The 19,897-nt window shown below is 43.7% G+C and overlaps 1 non-coding gene across 1 annotated transcript; it reads right to left on the bottom strand.

Moving 5' to 3' along the window:
* Positions 1-19,790: 19,790 nt before the first annotated feature.
* On the bottom strand, positions 19,791-19,897 carry LOC111723862. Its single transcript, XR_002772310.1, has one exon. It is a non-coding gene; the product is annotated as a U6 spliceosomal RNA (small nuclear RNA).

A 19,897-nucleotide genomic window follows, 5' to 3' on the forward strand; every position in this document is an offset into this window, starting at 1 on the left:
CCCAAACCACAGTCTTAGATATCAGTGTGAAAAGATTTTAAAAGCCAGACACACAGGAACTGTGTGTTCCCCATAATGGTTCAAATGAAATTAGACAGTCCAGAACATTTTAAAAGCAAGCAGCTTATTTCAAACAGGGGTACGCAGAGGCTCCTGATGAGCGCTGTGGAAACTCAATAAAGGAGAACATCTAATGAAAACAGATATAACCTACAACTGCAATCACAGGTCATGCATGAATTATTAACCTCGGGGAGTTTTCTATCAATTCTGGGAACTATGGATTGTGTCTCTGGTATACAATTTAGGAGATATTGGTTCTCCATTTCATAAGACAGAGCTTGAAGCAGGAAATGTAGTTATTTCTTCTTTAAATATATACTGTAATTACCAGTCAGCAATGACTAAATGTTATTATCCATCTGTTGGCTGTTCAGGGACCCGTAATGAGTAAACCTTAGCAGGTTAGGCCATTTTCTGTAGCATAGACGGCTGGGGCGTGAACACGCCTGCAAAGTGTCGAGGATTTTATTTTTGAAAATTTTTACACTGAGAGACCAAGAAGTGAAAAAATCCTTGAACAATTTTAAAACTTCTACTCAAAATCTTTTGATGAATTCTGATTCCAATCAGAATAGAATCTAAACTCCTTCGGGCTGCAAGGCCTTAGATGATTATGTCAACTCTCTCCCCAACTCTGTGTCATGCTTCTTGCTTCCTTACTAAGGACACCTCAGCCATCCTGTTTCTAAAGTCTTCAGAAAAGTACCAAATTCTTCCCCAAATCAGGGCTTTTGAATACTCTTTCTTCTCTCCCGAGCCAGTCCTTCCCCTGCACCCATTCTCCCTGGCCCAGTGTAAATATCACCTCCTCTCCGAGGCCTCCCTGAACTTTCCTGAAGCTTCTGTCTATTGTCTGCATTTCAGCATCCTGTCGATTTCCAGGTCACTGATACAATTTGTGGGTTTACTTGCTAGGCCTCTGTCTCCCCCACGGGACAGGATGGCAGAGAGTGTATCTGTATTGTTTACCCTTATAATTCTAACAGTAAGAATGCTGCTTGCCAATGCCTCACACGTTAGGATAAGACGACTTCCATCATGACTCAGAACCAGGATAGTGGTAGGAGACAAGGTGAAATGGGAGTGGAGTGGCCCTGGGTTCCTTCCCGATGAGAGGCTGGGAGAGCAGGAGAGAGTGGGTGGAAACTTTGATGTCAAATTCTAGGGCTCTGAAATTACTATATCAACTGGACGATTAGAACACTGGGGGTAAGAGGGTGGTCTCAGGTCTGACACAGAGGTAAGGAGGGATTGCACTTGGAAGTCCAAACGTGACAAGATATGTCTCTCCCCAACTCTGTCATGCTTCTTGTTTCCTTACTAACTATACCTCAGCCATGCTGTCAATGCCGCTCAATGAATAAATGAGTTGTGCTATTTGTGATTTCTTGGATGTGGTGTTTATACTTGGATGTGGTGTTTATAGGACAGGTGAGACTCAGAATCTACATACATTTGCAGGGGACCAAGGGACAAGGCGCCCACAGTGCACCTGTTTGCGTGTCTATGTGTACCCCTTTCTTGGCACGCTCCTAAATTCCTCTCATCTCACCCAAATCTTTGGATCTTCTAAGGTTCCCATCAAGTGTCACCCCTTCCTCTAAAAGGATCTTAGATTGTTTGTCAGAAGACCAAGAAGCTCCTCAAAATCATCCCCCTCTTGCTGGGCTCCTTTCTCTCCTCCGACAAGCAGGGCCCTAACTCTCAATTCACTGCTTCATTATATTTTGTCTCTATCAAACACCTTGGCTTTCTAGACTGATTTGATTTTCCTGTCATTCTGTAAGTATTTTGATTGGCCTCTATGATTCTGTTATAACTTCGAGGTTGGCTGGGGCCTCCCTATCGTGAGAGATCTAGATTTAATGGATGCAGATCCCCGGGTCCATGACCAGATAAAGCCTAAAGACGTCCCATAGACTTATGGTTTCATGAGCCCCTCTGCCTCAAGTTCACATTGCCTAGAAATTCAGTCCTCCCTTAGATTCCTGTGTGGACGCCCTCTCTGCAAAATCAACACCTAATCAGAGCATTTGTATAGACAGCAACATTTCTGAAGGTTTTAGAAGTTGCAAAGAAGGAAATCATCTCAAACCAAGGCGTATGGACTCTCAGAATCCATCCTTTTGCTTTCCTTTCTTCTTTCTTCCTCCTTTCCGACTACCCCACTATCATCCTTTCTCATGAGCCCTGACGCCCTTCATTTTCTTCCTCTCTCTCCATTCTCCCTTCTTGGGCAGGACCAAAAGGATTCTCCTGGGCTTGGGCAGAGAAATATAGCAATCATCTATGGAAGCTGAAACACGGCTTAGGATTATTTCACCCTCTACCCCAGGCTCTTAGCAAAGCTTCTTTAAAGCGTCTTATTCTAGACTATAATCTTGGTTTGGCACCCCCCCGAGCCCCTCCCACAGAGCTACTGATCACATAATAGGTGATTAGTAAAACTTGCTAGGCACTGAGAGAAGGAACCAGTGGACCTGGTACTCCTGGGGGTATAACTTAAGTACCATGAGCACATGGTGGAGGTGGGCCTCCCTGCACCAGCATTCATATCCCTGGTCTTTCTGTCATGCAGGATAAGCGTGCTCCTGCCCTTCCCCAAACTATAAGAGTAGTGCCATCCAGAGACAGAAAATCCACAGTTCAAATTAAAATAAGATGACAACAGTGTGACACATACACGTATCCAGTTGTAAATGCTGAAGGGACTTCATCAAGCAAAAGGGCACAGCTTCTCTACCGCAGCATAATGTAAAGGCATTTTATTACTCTGGCAATTGGCAAAAGTCAAATGCCTTTATGGGGCTTTTTCTAAATTACTTTTATGAATGCATGTAATATTATTGAAAAATTATACCACAGAGTAAATGTTCCATTGAGCTACAAGTTGCCCGCAGGAATGTGCTGTAAATATACACGGTGAATATGTTACTATCTTTACAACTCATTTGGCGCTATTACAGCCTTCTAAAACCAAACTCGTGTTGAATGCTCGGGAAGTCATGGGCCTTTTACAAGGCATACAACGTTGGTGAGTTTAACCTGGAAATATATCAGTTGTCTTTGAATATGATAACCTGTTTTGGAGTTGTTTTGAGAGTACATATTCCCAGATCCCCTGCCTCTTTCTGATTTATAGACCTTTGCTTTTAAAAACCTATTCTGGCTGATTTAAATAAATATAGTCTCAGGCAGTTGACAGGACTTCTTCTGTTTATTATACTTTAATGCTTGGAAACAGAAGCGCTCATGGCTGAAGCACACCAGCATGGATGGGGTGAAGCGTTCTCCTCTTCCCTCGGGTTGCCTTCTGTATATCTGCCTTGACAGACAGCACATCTTCTCACTGTTGGGCTTCCGAGCGCAGTGCCTCCTGACCTCTGTGTCAGACCTGAGACCACCCTCTCACCCCCAGTGTTCTAATCATCCAGTTGTTACAGTAATTCCAGAGCCCTAGGATTCAACATTAAAGCTTCCACCCACTCTCTCCGGCTCTCCCAGCCTCTCCGCAGCAAGGAACCCAGGGCCACTCCGCTGCCATTTCACCTTGTCTCCTACCACTATCCTGGTTCTGAGTCACGATGAAAGTCATCTTATCCTAACGTATGAGGCATTGACATGTCCTGCTGCCTAAGTTTCACAGTGAAGTGTACAAATAGAAGGGGGAATAGAGAAGAAAAAAAACCAAGGGAAAAATAAGATGTGCAAAAAAGGGGAGGTCACAGAACAAACTGAAATGGACTACACTGCCTACCTGCTGCCTCCTCCAGAGCCTCCCCCCAGGAGGAGAGACACAGGCAGCCCCTCTGCAGCTTGAATCTCGGAGACACCACCTCACCCGACAGATGCCAGCTTTGCCCCTCTGTTCCCACTGCAGCTAGCTCTGGAAGGCTTCCAAATGCAAAATATGTCATGCTGCTACAGAACTCTCTGGCTCTGTTTCTTAGTAATTCACACTCCTTTTCCTTGCTTATCTAACCCCCACTGCTTCAGTTTTTAGATTTTTTTTAAAAGGCCTGTCCTCATGTTCTGCTCTTGGCAATGTGATGGAGTGTTAGGAGTGTCTGGGGCTGAGTCACCAGAAGGAGCTGGCTGGAACGCATCAGGGCTTGATCCCTCCCCAGTCAGATGGAAGACTAAGTAGACAGGTACATTGATTTGTGCAGTCGCCTGAGAGGTGGCCTGGGGACCCACTCACACGCCCACCCCACAGCTCCTCCATTGGTCTCCCACTGGCTTCCCACAATCTTTTGAAAGGATCTACATTTTTACAGCTGCTAAATGTTGCCCGTGTCTATAACAGAAACTTTTTTTCTAATACTTGTCCCTTTATTTGAAGACTGTATCTTGTCCCCTCCTTTCCTACTCAAAGATGTCAGTCCAGTAAATATCCTCTCTGCTCTGTATTGACATTTTTCTCTGCTCTGAAGTCTGATGACTTCCACATCAGTTCTCAGTCTTCATTTTATTGTCTCTATTCTCAGCTCTTACCACACAGACTCCTCCCCCATCCCTGAAGCTCTCCCTCACTTCACATCCATGTATCTGCTTTCTTGGTTCTCCTCTCACCTCACTTTTTCTTTGCTGGCCTTTCCTCCCCAGTGAAATCTCTAAATGTTGATGTGTCACAGGAATCAGTCCTTGGAACCCTTTTTGTCCTCCTATGTTCACTCCACCCATGGCCATGAAAATTCACTGATAACTCCAAATTTTACACCTCCAGCCCAACTTCTCCCTTGAATTCCAGACACACATATCCATGTTCTCCTCCATCTGACCTCATGGTGTTCACATTGGGGACAAATTTCATATGTGCCCAATTGACTTTTAATTTCTCTTTCTTCTAAATCTGATTCTCCGTAGTCTTTCCCATCTCAGTTAATGCAGTGTCAACCTTCTGTTTGCACAAAGCAAACATTTTGGCATCATATTTTTCTCCCCTCTTTCTTTTATCTACTATATTCAATTGATCAGCAAATCTCATCAATTCCTCCTTCAAAATGTATCTGAAATCTAACCATGACACATTTGTTCCTCGGCTACCACTCTGGTCCAAGCCATCATCACCCCTACCTGTGCCGCTGGTTTACTCTCCTAACTAGTTTTCCTACTTCTAACTTGCACCACCCCCCCGACCATGAGACCATTCTCCATAAGCAGCGAAGTGATCTTTTAAACCGTAAGTCAGATCGGGTGACTCCTCTGTTCATCACCCTGCAGTAATTTTCCAATTCAGCTCATTTCTTGCTCTTAAGGATCTCACGGTCTAACAGAGAAGACCCACATAAAAATACTTTCCCAGAGCAATGTAGAAAGTGCAATGACAGTGGGGCAGTGCCTGTGGCTCAGTGGGTAGGGTGCTGGCCCCATATACCGAGGGTGGCGGGTTCAAACCTGGCCCTGGCTAAACTGTAAGAACAACAACAACAAAAAATAGCCAGTCATTATGGTGGGTGCCTGGGGTCCCAGCTATTCAGGAGGCTAAGGCAAGAAAATTGCCTAAGCCCAGGAGTTGGAGGTTGCTGTGAGCTATGACACAACAGCGCTCTACTGAGGGCAACAAAGTGAGATTTCTGTCTCTAAAAAAAAAAAAAAGAAAGTGTAATGACAGAGAGCTGGCTGTGGGCCTGGTGAGGAGACACGATTATCCTAGCCTGGGGAGGATCATAGAAAGCTTCCCAGTAGGGAGGAGGCAGTATCGGAGTCTTCAAATTAAGGAGTCAGTTAGGTAAAGTGAATGTGATGGGGTGACAGCAGTAGGGGAGTAAGGAACAGGGAAGGTTGGTCAAAGCTATTTCAGGCAGAGGGACAGCAGGAACAAATTCAGAGAATTCAGGAACTCCACAATGCATACCGAAGCATGGCAGGAGCCAGAATGGACAGGAACATGCTACAATGTTCCCAGGTATAAATTAAGAGGACGGGAGAGGTAAGAGATGAGTGTAGACACCTAAACAGAGTAATAATATAGAGCACCTTCATCATCCAGTTAGTGAGCTTGGAATATAGATGTCAGGGAGATATTACAAGGTTGTCAGATGGCTTTATTCACTCAGGAACTCAGTAAACTTCTTTGAAAAAGTACAGGCAGTGTGACAACTGCTGGGCAAAGACAGGAAGTTCGCAGTGTTACTGTTCAGCCAGGGATGTCATTGAGCAGATCACCCCCAGCCGTGTCAAGGATGGTGGGTGGTGGGTGGAGGGAAGACATGCAGGAGGCAGAGCAAGACCAATTGGAGGACTTCTATCCAATTCAGGTAAGAGATGGCCAATGACCAGGCCCAGGCAAGGAACAGTGTTCCCAGGGACAGTTGACACTCCATATGTTATCACAAGAGGTGGAGCTTCTCTGGAGTCTTCCCTCTTCCTGGTGCTCTGCCTCACACCTGCTCTCTGGAAATGGATGTGCGTTACCTTCCAGGCTGTCGGAAACTTCCTGGGAACTCAGCATGTGGATGGATCATGAAAATGCAATCTGGCTGTATGCAGAGTTGTGCATGCTGGTTCCTTGGGACCACACACAGAGACACTTTGCAAGAAAATTTAACAGTAGACAGATGGAAAATGTCGTGGGGCCTCACACAACTGAGAAGGCAAAGGAATAAACCAAAAAACAACGCATTGAGGACTAGAGTTCCTAGTGCAGGCAGCAAAGTGGTCATCTCCCCTCTGTTCCTTGACTATGGGCTGTGGGAGGAGGTACTGACCTCTTGCAGGAGCAACTGTAGTCTCCATAACTCGATAGATGGGCTTGATGTTTACAGATTTATGGGTGAGTTGTCCCACATTTCTTCATTCTGAATATGCTTTGAGCCTATTGCATCGGCTCAGAGTGAACACTCTAAATTTAGACTCAAACTCTTTCATGTTTCCAAGGGAACTGTAAATTACTTTGTGAATGTACATACAACACAGCCAGAAAAATCTGCTTGATGAAGCCTTCTCTTACACTCAGTGTCAAAAGAACCTCATAAATTGTTGCCTTGCCCAGGCTCCTTGTCAGGACATTTGCTGATAGCCTCAGACACACTGCCTCTGCTTCCCCATGTGACACGACTGTGGGAGATTCTGCTGCAAGTATAAGGGACTCGGGCCTTCAGCTGCTATAGCCTCCTAACTCCCCAAAATCCCATGTCATGCCTGTGAAGGGTTCACTGGGGACCAGAGTCAGGAACTCACCTTGCCTCTGGTGAGCCAATCTAACCTCCCCTACAATGCCTGTGTCATCTGGCATGTTACTCAGTCTACCCTCAAACCATCACACCCTACTTATTAGAGAAGACACAAAAGTAAATGATCTAGGAAGGAATAGTGGAACATGTAGAGTATTCTTTTTTTTTACAGTTTTTGGCAGGGGCTGGGTCTGAACCCGCCACCTCTGGCACATGGGACTGGTGCCCTACTCCTTTGAGCCACAGGCACTGCCCCCATGTAGAGTATTTTTTGATTAGGTCACTTAGGACTGTGTTCAGCTGTAATAACAGAGACTGGAAATATCAGTGGCTTCCAGAGGTGTCCAACCTGAAGCCTGCAGATTTTGTGAGGACTATTTGGGTTATCTGTGGTGTCAGATATCGTGAAAATGATGCAGGAACCTTCTTTTTCTCATCAGCTTTCATTAGTGTTTGTGTATTTACTGTGTAGTCCAGGACAACTCCTCTTCTTCCAACACGGTGCAGAGTTCTCCTCTCTCTCTCATCCAGAAGAGAAGTCCAGAGACATCCAATTGAGGGCTAGTGTTGTGGTCACATAGTGTCATCATGACACTCCTCTATCTTCTCTTTGACCATCTCACTATGCAGGTTCTATCCTCATTTCACTGCATGGTCCAGGATGGCTTCTGGAGCTCCAGCCATCATGCTCCAGTTAACACGAAGAAGGAAGTACAGCTCTCAGCTGCTCAGCTTCCACATATAACTTTCCCAGAGTCCCATATAGTACTCTACTTACTTCTCATTGGCCCTACTGCAATTGCTCTGCCACTCCTAGCAAGAAAGACTTGGAAATGTAGCCTTTTAGTTGGATGCGTCCAAGCCCCAAATATCATCATCTGTCTGCCACCAAGAGAGAAGAGGAGAATGGATATTGGGTGGCATCTACCAGTCCCAACTCTAGCTGGGTTGTAATCATATGAGGATCAGAGGCCCCAGCAGCCCCTAATATAATACCATGGAACCTAAAACAATAGCAACTAGTCAGCCTTAAAAGAATGTGAAGACTGAAAGGAGGGAAAGGAAAGATGGAATGAGGAGGTAAAAAAAAAAGAAATGAAAGGAGGGAGGAAAGAAAGAGAGAAAGAAAAAGAGAGAGAGAGAAAGGGAGGGAGGGAGGGAAGTAGAAAAGAGAATGGGGAATAAGAAAAAGGAAGAAATAAAGAGAAGTCTGTCAAAAGGAGGGAAAGGAAAATGTAACCCAGGTGTTTCAGGGCCAGGCAAGTTTGGGCTTCCCCATTCTGGAGCTGAGGTTTCCCTTCTGTGCCTTCCTAGGTGCATGGCTCTCTGCTTCTGCTTGAAAGTACAGGTGTTCCACTCCCTCTCCTACAATAACTAGAAAATGCAACCTGCTGCATCCCTCTATCTTTGGCCTACCTTTGACCATCAGCTTTCACCAGACGATACTCAGCTTTCTTTACCACAGCGTCAAGTGCATTTAAAGTGCCAGTGTTGCTGTTTACTGTAATGACCCTTTCCAGACCAGCATGTGTGACAAACTACCCCTTGTGGAGGCTTCCTTCACCTGTGGTATGCAGACTCTGCTTCAAGACTCCCACCCAGCAACAGCACCCCCTCGCCACCCTTTTCCACAGGAGGAGGCTTACCCACAGTCCCTCTTTGTATCTGGCCAGTTGGAACAACAATCTTTCAAGAAGATACATTTGTCTTCTCATCCCCATCAGTAGTCTGGAGAGAGAGAGGGAAATGATGGTCTATAAACAAGAGCAATGTGAAAACAATGAGAGCTAAAGACTGGCTGATCTTCTCCTAACCTAAGAAGTTATCACTTTTCACAGAGGCAAGCATTTGTATTCCTTGACTTTGGGGCCTTACTTTTTAGGAGCCAGAAGGCCACCAAAGCCACCACTCCTCCTCTATGACTGTGCTGAGAAGCCCTGGTTCTTCCTGCTCTGCCTGGGCCTGGCCCTGTTACAAGAGAAAAGTCATCATCAGCAGAAGCTTTCCTGGTCACCTGGGAGGAAAAGTGCCCACTCTGATAAAGTTAATTTTATTCTGGACCATCCTAGAATCTAAAGCACTTGGTAGATGTTAGTTCAACCCTCATGGGAGCAAGAGAATAGGGAAAGGGAGGATGTAACCTTAGTGAGAATTTAAGTTGCTGTAGAACAGACTGAAGTCTATTTTATATTCTCACCAATGCCAAACACAGGGCTGTTTACACATGGTGGGCACTTGATAATACCTGTTAGGTACATATAAAAGAAAATGTCTATTGTTTTTCAGCACCACGTAGTTGAGATGCAAACCTAAATAGTTATTTTCATTACTTAATGAACATTTTCTAAGTAATTTCTAAAATAAATTTATATTATAGACTTCCAAGGAAAAAGTTCAGGTTCTGATTCTTCTCCCAATTCATTTACTCCTCCCTAAAGGTCCATTTAGTGCAGTCCCCAAATAAAAAGGCAGTTTTGAGAATGTCCATGGCTGAATGTCGTACAGATGATTATGCAAAATGCATGCTGCTCCTGGGCCCTGTGGGGAGTGGCGAATGATTCTGTTCCTAGAACAGCTGCTCTTGTGAGAAAAAAAAGGATGATGAGGTCAAATATCTCCCTCAGTCCTCATACACTCTTGCAAAATAAGGATTCCCAAACTGGATCCCAGACAGACTTTCAAAATTCATAGAGATAAAATAAGATTTTCCTTCTCATGGAAAATTACATTTTTTTACTCTAAAATACAAAAGAATCCATTATTGCAGTAATAGTTTTCCTTTAAGTAATGAAATTTCACTAGGCATTCTTCTTTGTGTAGTAGATACTAATAAGTTTTATCTAAAGACAGCAAAAGGGAAGTAGAGACGAAATGTGAACAATTCCAATGACAAACATGCTACTCTTTGGATATAAAGGAAAAGTATTAGGCAGCATTGAAAGAGGATGAGTCTACAGTGGAAAGAACATGGAACCAAATATCAGGAAACCTACATTCTGATCTCAGCCCTACTGCTAAGAATTAGGGTTGTTTCTTCACTTGTCAAGTAAAATGGTCTGGCCAGGCATGGTGGCTCACACCTGTAATCCTAGCACTATGAGAGTCTGAAGCAAGTGGATTGCTTGAGCTCATGAGTTCAAGACCAGCCTGAACAAGAGTGAGACCCTGTCTCTACTAAAAACAAAAGAAAAAGAAAACAGAAAAACTAGTGGGATGTTGTGGTGGGCACCTATAGTCCCAAGAGGCTGAGGCAAGAGGATTGCTTGAACCCAAGAGTTTGAGGTTGCTGTGAGCTATGATGATGCCATAGCCCTCTACCCAGGGTGACCAAGTGAGACTGTATCTCAAAAAAACAAATAAATTAAATAGTCTAAAGTGATCTCTAAATTCTGCTCTCTGATTCCATGATTTGGAGTCTGTACTCATTGAAAGTACCCAGAAACGGGAGTAGAGAGTAGAGGAAACTAATCTTGGACATGATATAATCTCAACTACTAGAATGATCCTTATAGCCTGAGAAATGAGGGAACAAACGTTCTGACTTAGTAGACTAATTCTTGCCTCAGGGATCTTGACTTGAATCTTTCTTAGGGAATTAATTCTTGAAGGTCACCCAAGTTGATGTTCACTAACCTCCCACCAATCTCTCTCTCATCTTTACTATTCCTATCACCACCATGACTTTGGTTATTGCCAACTTTCTCAGGCTCTAAACAGAGCTGCCTCAAAATTTCATGGCTCACTAGAATTCATTGTTCAAACCACATATCAAAGTTTCAACAAGTGCTACAGTGAAATGCTGCTACTTTTTCTACAACCAAATGATGATGGACCTTGGGATATAAAGTAGGCTTATCTCACATGCAAATTCATTTTTTCAGAGTTGCCTGATTTGCTGTGTTGAGCAGGTGGGTGGCAGAGTGTGCCATGATCAATTAATAATGTCATTCATGAGGAAAGAAGTCAGAAGTAGAGACCCACGTACCACTTATTTGTGATCTTTGACCTCCTAAAGTCTTGGGCTACCAATCTGTGCCTCCCCAGAACTGAAACTATAATGGGGAAGACCAAATACCTCCAGTGGAAACATCTTTCCTCAGCCAGTGACATTACATAGAACTCCCGGGTCCTACTAATTTTCTTCACCTGTTCCAATCTGTGTTCTAAATCCTTGAGAAGCATTTACAGAGAGTGTTTGATGTAATATTAATCCCTTAATATGCTGTTGAAAAGAAGGGCTGTTGGTCCTACACTTGAAATTTTTGCATGCCAAATACACCTGGATAGCTAATTATACTTTCATCTGATAATTATTGAGTATTGATCATGTCACAAGTTCTGTTCTAAATACTTTTTGTGTATTATTTAGATTAATCCTCACAAAAACTTCATTATGTCCATTTTATAGATGAGGAAACTGCAGCAGTAGAAGTCACACAACTAGCAGCTACAGTAGTCCAAATTTACTCTTTTCACCACTATGTGGTGCGGCCCCCTATTTCCAAATCTATCTACCTACCTATTATCTATATTTATAATCTGTATCTTTATCTATATGTCAATTCTATATCTATATTTACATCTATACATATCTCAATGATCCAAACATCACTTTTACATGTTAAAGGCTCTTAAAATTTATTCTGTAAAGACTCTGTTTAATTCTATGATTCTTTAATTTATTTGACACAAGGAATCCCCTACAGACTTTTTCCATTCTTTGCTTAGCTTCTATCAACAACCTACTCATAGAATGTTCTAGAACACCATGAAAATATACTTTTCAGGATTTAGCTATAACAATTCAAGGATGAGAATTTTCTGAAGGATTAGAATCTTGAATCCTAGATTCAACTTTCTGCTTTATTTAGATCAATATTACTATAAATAGGTGACTCAAAATCCAGGGGAAATTGTCCAATTTTTCAAGTCCTAAATGAGTTTAAAGGGAGTTGATAAATGTAGATAATAGAATGGACTCTATCCCTGAACATCTAATTAATATTTTGATTATTTGTTGATTACTTGGTTGGTTTGAGATTGAGATAGAATCTCACCTATTGTCCAGGCTAGCATGCAGGGGAATGATCATAGCTCATTGTAACCTCAAACTCCTGCCTCAGCATCCTGAGTAGCTGAAACTATAGGTGCTTGGCTAATTTCTCTATCTGTTATAGAGATGAGGACTCCCTATTTTGCCCAGGCTGGTCTTAGATTTCTGGCCTCAGGCAATCCTCCAACCTCAGCCTCCCAAAGTACTGAAATGACATGTGTGAGCCACTGTACCTGATGGATAATAGATAGTGGAGTCAAGTTAAGACAATAATATAATACCATGTAAAAACAGTTGGTAACCAATTCCACTTATATAAAATAAGAATAGTGTACTACAGAAGAAAAAGCTTAAAATTCAAACTAAAGAGATTTTCCAATAACTGGAACTTTATTTCATATTATATAGCCAACATAAAATACTGTGCCTTGTAGGTGCTCAGAAAATATATGTTAATTTGAACAAATATGTGATCTTGAACAATTGACTTACCTTCCCCAAGCCTTAATTTTCTCATGTATAAAATGAAGATAATAATTTCAACCTCCAAAGTTGCTTAGAAAATTAAACCCACTGATTTGTAAGCAAGCTTTAATTTTAAAGCTTGATGTAAATGTCAGCTGCAAGTCCTGTCATCATCAACAATAATAAACAGCAGGATGTGAAGCACAGCCATGCTAGTCACATCAGTTCTCCCAACCACGTCTCCACCAGACTTATACCGTGAGTAGGGGACGCTGGTCACTAATGAGCACACAGGGAGGGGTACACAACCCCCTGGTATAGAAAGAGATGAAAGAAATACTATTGAGGAAAAAGGAGGGTTAAGCCCTAGCCAAATTAGTTTCTAGCTCTGATGAAAAGATCCCCTCAAAATCCCTTAACTACCAAGACATTGGTTTACTATTCATACCCAGTAACTACTCAATAACTGTTTGTTGAATTCGCTAACTTACATATCTTGAGATTTACTTAAAGAGGTAAAGTTTAACCTCTTTAACCTCTCTTTAACCTACCCCTCAACTATTCCCCAAAGCAACATAAAAGATAGGATTTCTATTAATAAATCCAGACACCTATCCAAGGTCCATTCTGCTATAATGCATTTCTTGGTGTTGGGGCAGAGGTGCCTGGGAATTGCAGCTCCAGGAAGAAAGGAAGGGACGGCGGGAGGAACAGAGGGAGGGAAGAAGGAGGGAGGAAGGAAGGGAAGAAGGAAGTAAGGAGGGAGGAAAGGAAGGTAGGGAGGGAAGAATGAAGGAGGGTGGAGGAGAGGGCGGGAGTAAGGAAGGAGACATGTTGCCAGTGCTTGCACAGCTGTACACACCATGGGAAAACACTTGGTTCCTTTCTCAGAGTGCCCTTTATAGCTGCCCTGCCCAATACTATGGCCATCAGTCACAAAGGATATTGAGCATCTCAAATTTGCCTAGTCCTGGACTGTGAGTATAAAACACATACTAGATTTCAAAGACAAAGCATAAAAATGCAAAGTATCTTGCTCCTAATTTTGTATGGATTTTATGTCAAAATTATAATATTTCGGCTACATAAAAAATTATCTGTATAAAATACATTATCAAAATTAATTTCACCTGTGTATTTTTACTCATTGGGTGTGGCTACTAAAACATCTAAAATTCCACCTATGGCTCACATTCAGTGGCTTGCATGGTATATTTATTGGACCTTGCTGCCCTAAACCAATGATTTCTGAAGTGTGCGTTGTGATGTACGAGTGCGTCTTGAAACCAATTTAATGGGCTGTAGCTTTTATTTTTTAAGGAGACTAGGATACATAGATTGAATTAGAATCTATGCCTTTAGTAAAAGCGAATACAGTTCTGTGAAACTTTGGTTTCAATGAAATATATGTAGAGAGTTTAAACATTAGATAACAATTATAGATGTATTAGACCTGGGTTTCAAAGAAAGATGCATTTTTATGGTCAATAGAGTAAAAGTGTTTGAATGCCCCTCTTCTAAATTACCCATGATGAGACAATACTTCATGCAGTCAGTGTCCCAGCATAAACAAAGGCTATGATTTGTATCTGAGATTCAAAGATGACTCACGTCAGTGCTGTAACTCTTGAGCTCTGCCCGGGCAGCTTTGCAGCCTCTCCTGAAGAGGAAGAGTGAGCTGGTGGTCTAACCACCTCTGCCAACTCTGATAGCCCTTTGGCTGGTGTGGGCAGCAGCGCAGCACCCACATGGGCCCAGCAGCTTCTGAAGCCTAGGTAGACTGAGGCAGGAGGGAGTGATGACAGCCTCCCAGTACTCCAAGCACCTTAGGGGTACAGGAGGGCAGAGAAGCAACTCCCCTCAAAGGCCAATTAGACCTCACCTCTTGTCACCAACTTTATCTGTAGAGATATGCTTCCTCCCTCAGCACATCCCTGTGTGGCCAGAAAAGTTTCTTGCCAGACTGTCTGGGGAACCTACAACTAGGTAAATGGAAGAATACAAGCTGCCCTTTCCTAAAGGCTGAGTCTTAACCGATTTCAGCAAGCTCCTGCAGAAGCTCCTTCCTCTAGGGCTTAAAGGCCTGGTTCTAGGCTGAGTTAGGAAACAGCAGCACTGTCGTGAGGCATGGTTTGCATACCCCTTGCCTGGCAGGTGGCAGAGGCTAAGCCCACTCGGGGCAGCCGTCCTGACTTCACCCCAGTGACCCAGGTCTACAGACACCATGGAAACTATGGCTCCCTGCCTCATAATAGCTGCTTAACTCCAGCACCTCCCTGGGACTCTTAGCATTGTTTTTACCTCACTGACCACTTAGGGAAGAAAGGATGGACAGAGGGACTCTTATGTTCTCAGGTCCAGTCTGTGGGGACACTGAAAAATGATGGTCTTTGCAGATTTGAGTGCAGTGGCGAGCACAGTGAGCAGAGAGAAAGTCACAGATGCATCCCATTGTTCCCAGCTGCCATTTTACCCCACTCAGGTTGTCAGGGAAGGCCATTTTCCTAGCTGATAAGGACACTGCTTCAGGAACTGATGTCACAGGTTTTGATAAAACCAATTTTATTCCAAGCTCCTGAATTACCCAAGATAGCCATATCAAAACACCCCTGATAGTAAGAGTTCATTCAGCAGTGAGTCCCACATAGCACTGCTATGAGAAAGTACTATCAGGCAGGCTTTTAGAGCATTTATTCTGTGCTAGGCCCTGTGTCAAATACTTACTACATACCACGTATTCAAAGCTTAAAACAACCCTGCCGTTATCAAGTACTTCCATTTATGGGTGAGGAAACTGAGGCTCAGAGAAAAACATGTCACTTGTGCACAATCACACAGCTAGTAGTCAGATGAGAATCCAGTCCCATACGATTCCCAAGCTCCATACCTGTGGCACCATCTTGCCTCTTATTTCAAGTATTCTTAATACAGGATCTGAGAAAATGATTTAATGAACCCAAAATAACATCCACAAATCTGAGCCCTAAGGTCTGTTCTTAGGGTGTCCTAAGAATGGGTGAGAATTACACTCAGAATCTCTCAAGAATCCACCCTCTCCTGGCCCCACAGGCATGCAACACTCCCAGAACCCTCTGGTTTGAGACACCTCCAGAGTCTTTGACTTGATATTTCTTGCTTGGTCTCTAAGTATCTGAAGCTCTTTCCCAGCACACCCTCCAGGTAAAATCCAGCAGTTTCTGTATTCCACTCAAACTTAGCCACTGATACTTTCTACTTCCCTTAGAAGCTTCAGTGCACTGGTGGAAACTAGCCGTGCAGGTGGGAAGCGAGAGCTCAGGGACTTTCAGTCCTCCAGCTGTCATGTCTGTTCCATCTCTGGTCCAGCCACTCCCATCTCTTCTGGAATTTCTCTTCTTCAGATCTTCAAGTCCACCTGCCCAAGGGCCCTGCTGTTCACATTGGTCAGAAATCTCATTGCCAGGGAAGGGATCAGGCCCTTGTCTCCTACAGTGCTCTCTCAAATAGACCTGCTTCATTATTCTAATTGAGACCAAAATAAAAATGTCCACTGTGGGCTCAGACACAATTCTGTACACCCATTAATGAGGAGAACTGTGTACGAAAAGCCGGTCACCCTGTCAACACTGGCCAAGTGCTTGGTGCCCTAGTGGAAGGGAAGATATGGAAGCTGTTCCCTTGTTGGGATCCACCAACTCCCACCACTGCCAGGCCAGGCCTGGTGTCTGTCTGACCTGCTTGGTCCTGCAGAACAGCTGCCAATATGGACTCAGGTCAATTTCAGACCTGCTATCTGGGCCTGCCCAGGTCAGGGCAGAGGCACTGGGCAGTGCTTTCCCAAAGACAGCAAACCTGAAGAATTTGGTTTAAAGTGTCCATTCTAAATAGGGTGCAATCTCAATCATGGAAATAAACACAGAGAAATAAATGAAAAAAAAATACAACAAAATCAGTAGTGACTTTTGTGGGGTCAGAGTTCTAAAAATATAACCTTTCTGTACCTTTGGGATATTTTATAATAAATGCGTATTGTTTTCCAATCAGAAAAAAAAAGCTTTAGGCTGTTGGTGCAGGGATTCTAACTCCTAAGGCCCATAGCTCTTGGCTAGCACACCAGCACCTTGACCTTTGACTCCAGACCACGTGGGATTCGCACCTCAGTTGTGTGGATGTGGGTCTTTTGCTGTTGGTTCTGACCTGAGTGGCTCTAATCCAGCCCTGTAAATGTCAGTAGACCCTGGATGCTTCCTGGAGGTGTCATGTTATCCACCTCTCCCAGCCTCCTGCTCCAGCCCAGCTCAGGACAGCCCACGTCAGCCCTGGGCCCTGATCCTTGCCTCTTGAGCCTCACTTCTAGCTGCTATTGCCAGGTGAATAGCTTAAACCCTGGTGCCCCTCTGGTTTCTCAGAGCCCAGTTTTAGGGATCACATAGCCCAGGAACAACCAAGGAATAATTTAGGAATTCTTGTGATTAAGGTCTCTATTTACATTCTAATCGACCCCACTCTGGAAAGCAGAGGTGACCATTCCCTGAGTGTTGTTGGTCCTCTGCATGAAATAATGGTCCTTATCGATAACTGTGGGTCAAGAAGACACACCACAAATGCCACCATGGGATTCACGACTCAGAGTCACCCAAGCATCGTCAGTTCTGCTCAAGATGATTTCAAGGCTGGACGCCCCAGAGTGAACCTCTGATCCATGGGAAAAGGAGACCATATGCTTCTTTATTTTTGATCTGTTAACAATGCTGATACTGTCCCATCGGTTATGTGCCCATTCATAATAATTTATGAAATCCTTTCCTGTGTATTTGATTCTTACTACGTATAATCACAGATAAGGAAACTGAGACTCAGAGTCGTCACGTGACTTGCTCTAAAGCCAGGGAATGAAAGTGGCAGGAGACACAGATAGATGCATGTCTGTCTCCAAGGCAGGTGCCCTGCCCTCCACCCTCTCGAAAGTCTGCCCCCTGGGAAAAACCATCTATGACCTGGCTCACAACCAACCACCTCATCAAGCTCAAGGGCAAAGAAGGCCACAGATCACTCCTGAATTTCTGAGAAAAAGCAAGTCAGTCTAAGGGATCCTGACAGAGCCTGAGCAGTCAGAGGAACTAGGTCTCAGTGGAGATGGACATGCGGTGGGTAAAGACAATTAGGGGTATGGACGGTCTGACAGGTGCCATGGTCAATAAGAAGAAACAATGTGACAGGCAGCAGTAATCAAAAGAAACTGAGCAGGGAAGACCTGTAATCCTAGAGCCATCAGCGAGAGAGGCTAGAAAGGGGTGGGACATTTGTTAGCCTAACAATGAAGTCTGCTGATGGCCGGCAGGACAGTGTGTGCCAGTCCTTTCAGGGGCCATTCTGCATACTCTCAGCCCCAGTTCTCAAGATAACACAGCAGAAAGGAAAATTCCAGAAACTTTGGAAGTAAGATAGGAAAGACCAGTTTGTAGGAATATGCAGAATGTTTGAGTAGCTAAGGATTGCTGGAACTGCATCGTGTGTGTGTGTGTGTGTGTGTGTGTGTGTGTGTGTGTGTACACTGAGAGAGTACGAGAGACACCTACTACACATCAGGCTCTGTGGCTGATGCTGGGATAACTGTAAACTAGATTATAGATCCTGCCTTCTAGGGACCCTCCAATTAGGGGATATCCAACACTGGATAACTATTGTGATTAAGTGTCATAACAAGTTCTTCTGGAGCTCAGAGAGGGAGATAATTGTCACAAAGTCTTTCTCATAAAAAGGTTTCCCAATCCACTGGATACACTGTTGACATTCAGAGAAGCCATCGGCACCAGGTTGCTTAAGTTTGATCTCGGTGCCCTAGACTAAAGGTTTCATGATTTTGAAACAGGTCATTTAACCTCTCTGTGCCACAATTTCCTCATCTCTAAGATGGGACAATGATAATAGTCTGTATGATTGCTGTGAAGATTAAATGGGTTTATAAATAATGCCTTTAGAAGACTGCCTAGCACGAGCCTGGCCGACATACGTGTCCATCAAAGAAAGCCCTTCCTTTCCTTCACAGTGTATCGCAAGGGGACAGAACACAAACTCTGGGGCATGATTATATTTTATATGATTAGCTTAGCTTGAAAAGAGTGGAGATTTTCCCTTCCTAATCAAATGCAGCAGGTTTGGACAAACCCAGCCACCAGTACCATATCTTTAGTCTTCTAGGAAAAGCTCAGAGATCGTGTTATTTTGAGAAAAGGTGATAAATATTCAGCGTTGACTTAATACTGTGGAATCATCTTGCAGATCAAAAGTTTGGATCATTCTAGACACCTCGTAGGTCTAGACTAAGGAAGGTATAATATTCTAGAACAGTAGCAGGGCATGTCACTGCCTCCCTCATAATTATCTTCAAACACAGCCCCTGATGAATAAGGCATGGAAAATTATCAGAGTCACTTTTGGGAAATAGCTCACCTGCTTTGGGCTTTCCTTCCATTTACTGACTCAGGCTTGCGTCTTGCTCAGCAGGGAGAAGGCTTTTATAATGATTTCCCTGCAGTAATCCTGCTTGACAACGCAAACTAGGATCAAAGGCATAAGTCTTCCCATTGCAAACTCCAAGGAAAGCATCAAGTTTGAGTCATTACTGGGTAGAGCAGAGAGCCACTTGGGCCATGGATGGAGGGAAGATGGGTTGTTCAGTAAGTCCCTGGAGAGAAACCCAGAGCCGTTTCCCTCTACGCTGACCGGCTGGGGCTCCTGCCCTCCCTTTCCTCTCACCCTGGCTGCCAGTTCTACCCCACTTGCAGGTCTGCCCTTAGCCAACTTTGGGGAGAGCTCCCTGCCCCCACCTCAGCCAGCTGCTCATTAAAGCAACTATAAGCACATCAAGACAGAGGAGAAAGTGGAAGGCTAAAAGGTTTTTCTTGGTTTTGTGTGTTTTTTTTTTTTTAGGGAACATATTCATGCTGAGAAATAAAAATAAATATATATATATAAATAAATAAGCCCGTGCCTTCATTACTTTTTCAAATGTCACCGTATTTTTCCAGTTCTCCCTGTGAGGAAAACAAAACAAAAATATGGAATGCGTCTCAAATTTGCGTGTCATCCTTGTGCAGGGACCATGCTAATGTTCCCTGTATCGTTCCAATTTTAGTATACGTGCTGCCAAAGCGAGCAC

The sequence above is a fragment of the Otolemur garnettii genome, unplaced genomic scaffold (genome assembly GCF_000181295.1).
Source record: "Otolemur garnettii isolate 467f Iridium unplaced genomic scaffold, OtoGar3 scaffold00016, whole genome shotgun sequence".
NCBI lineage: Eukaryota > Metazoa > Chordata > Mammalia > Primates > Galagidae > Otolemur > Otolemur garnettii.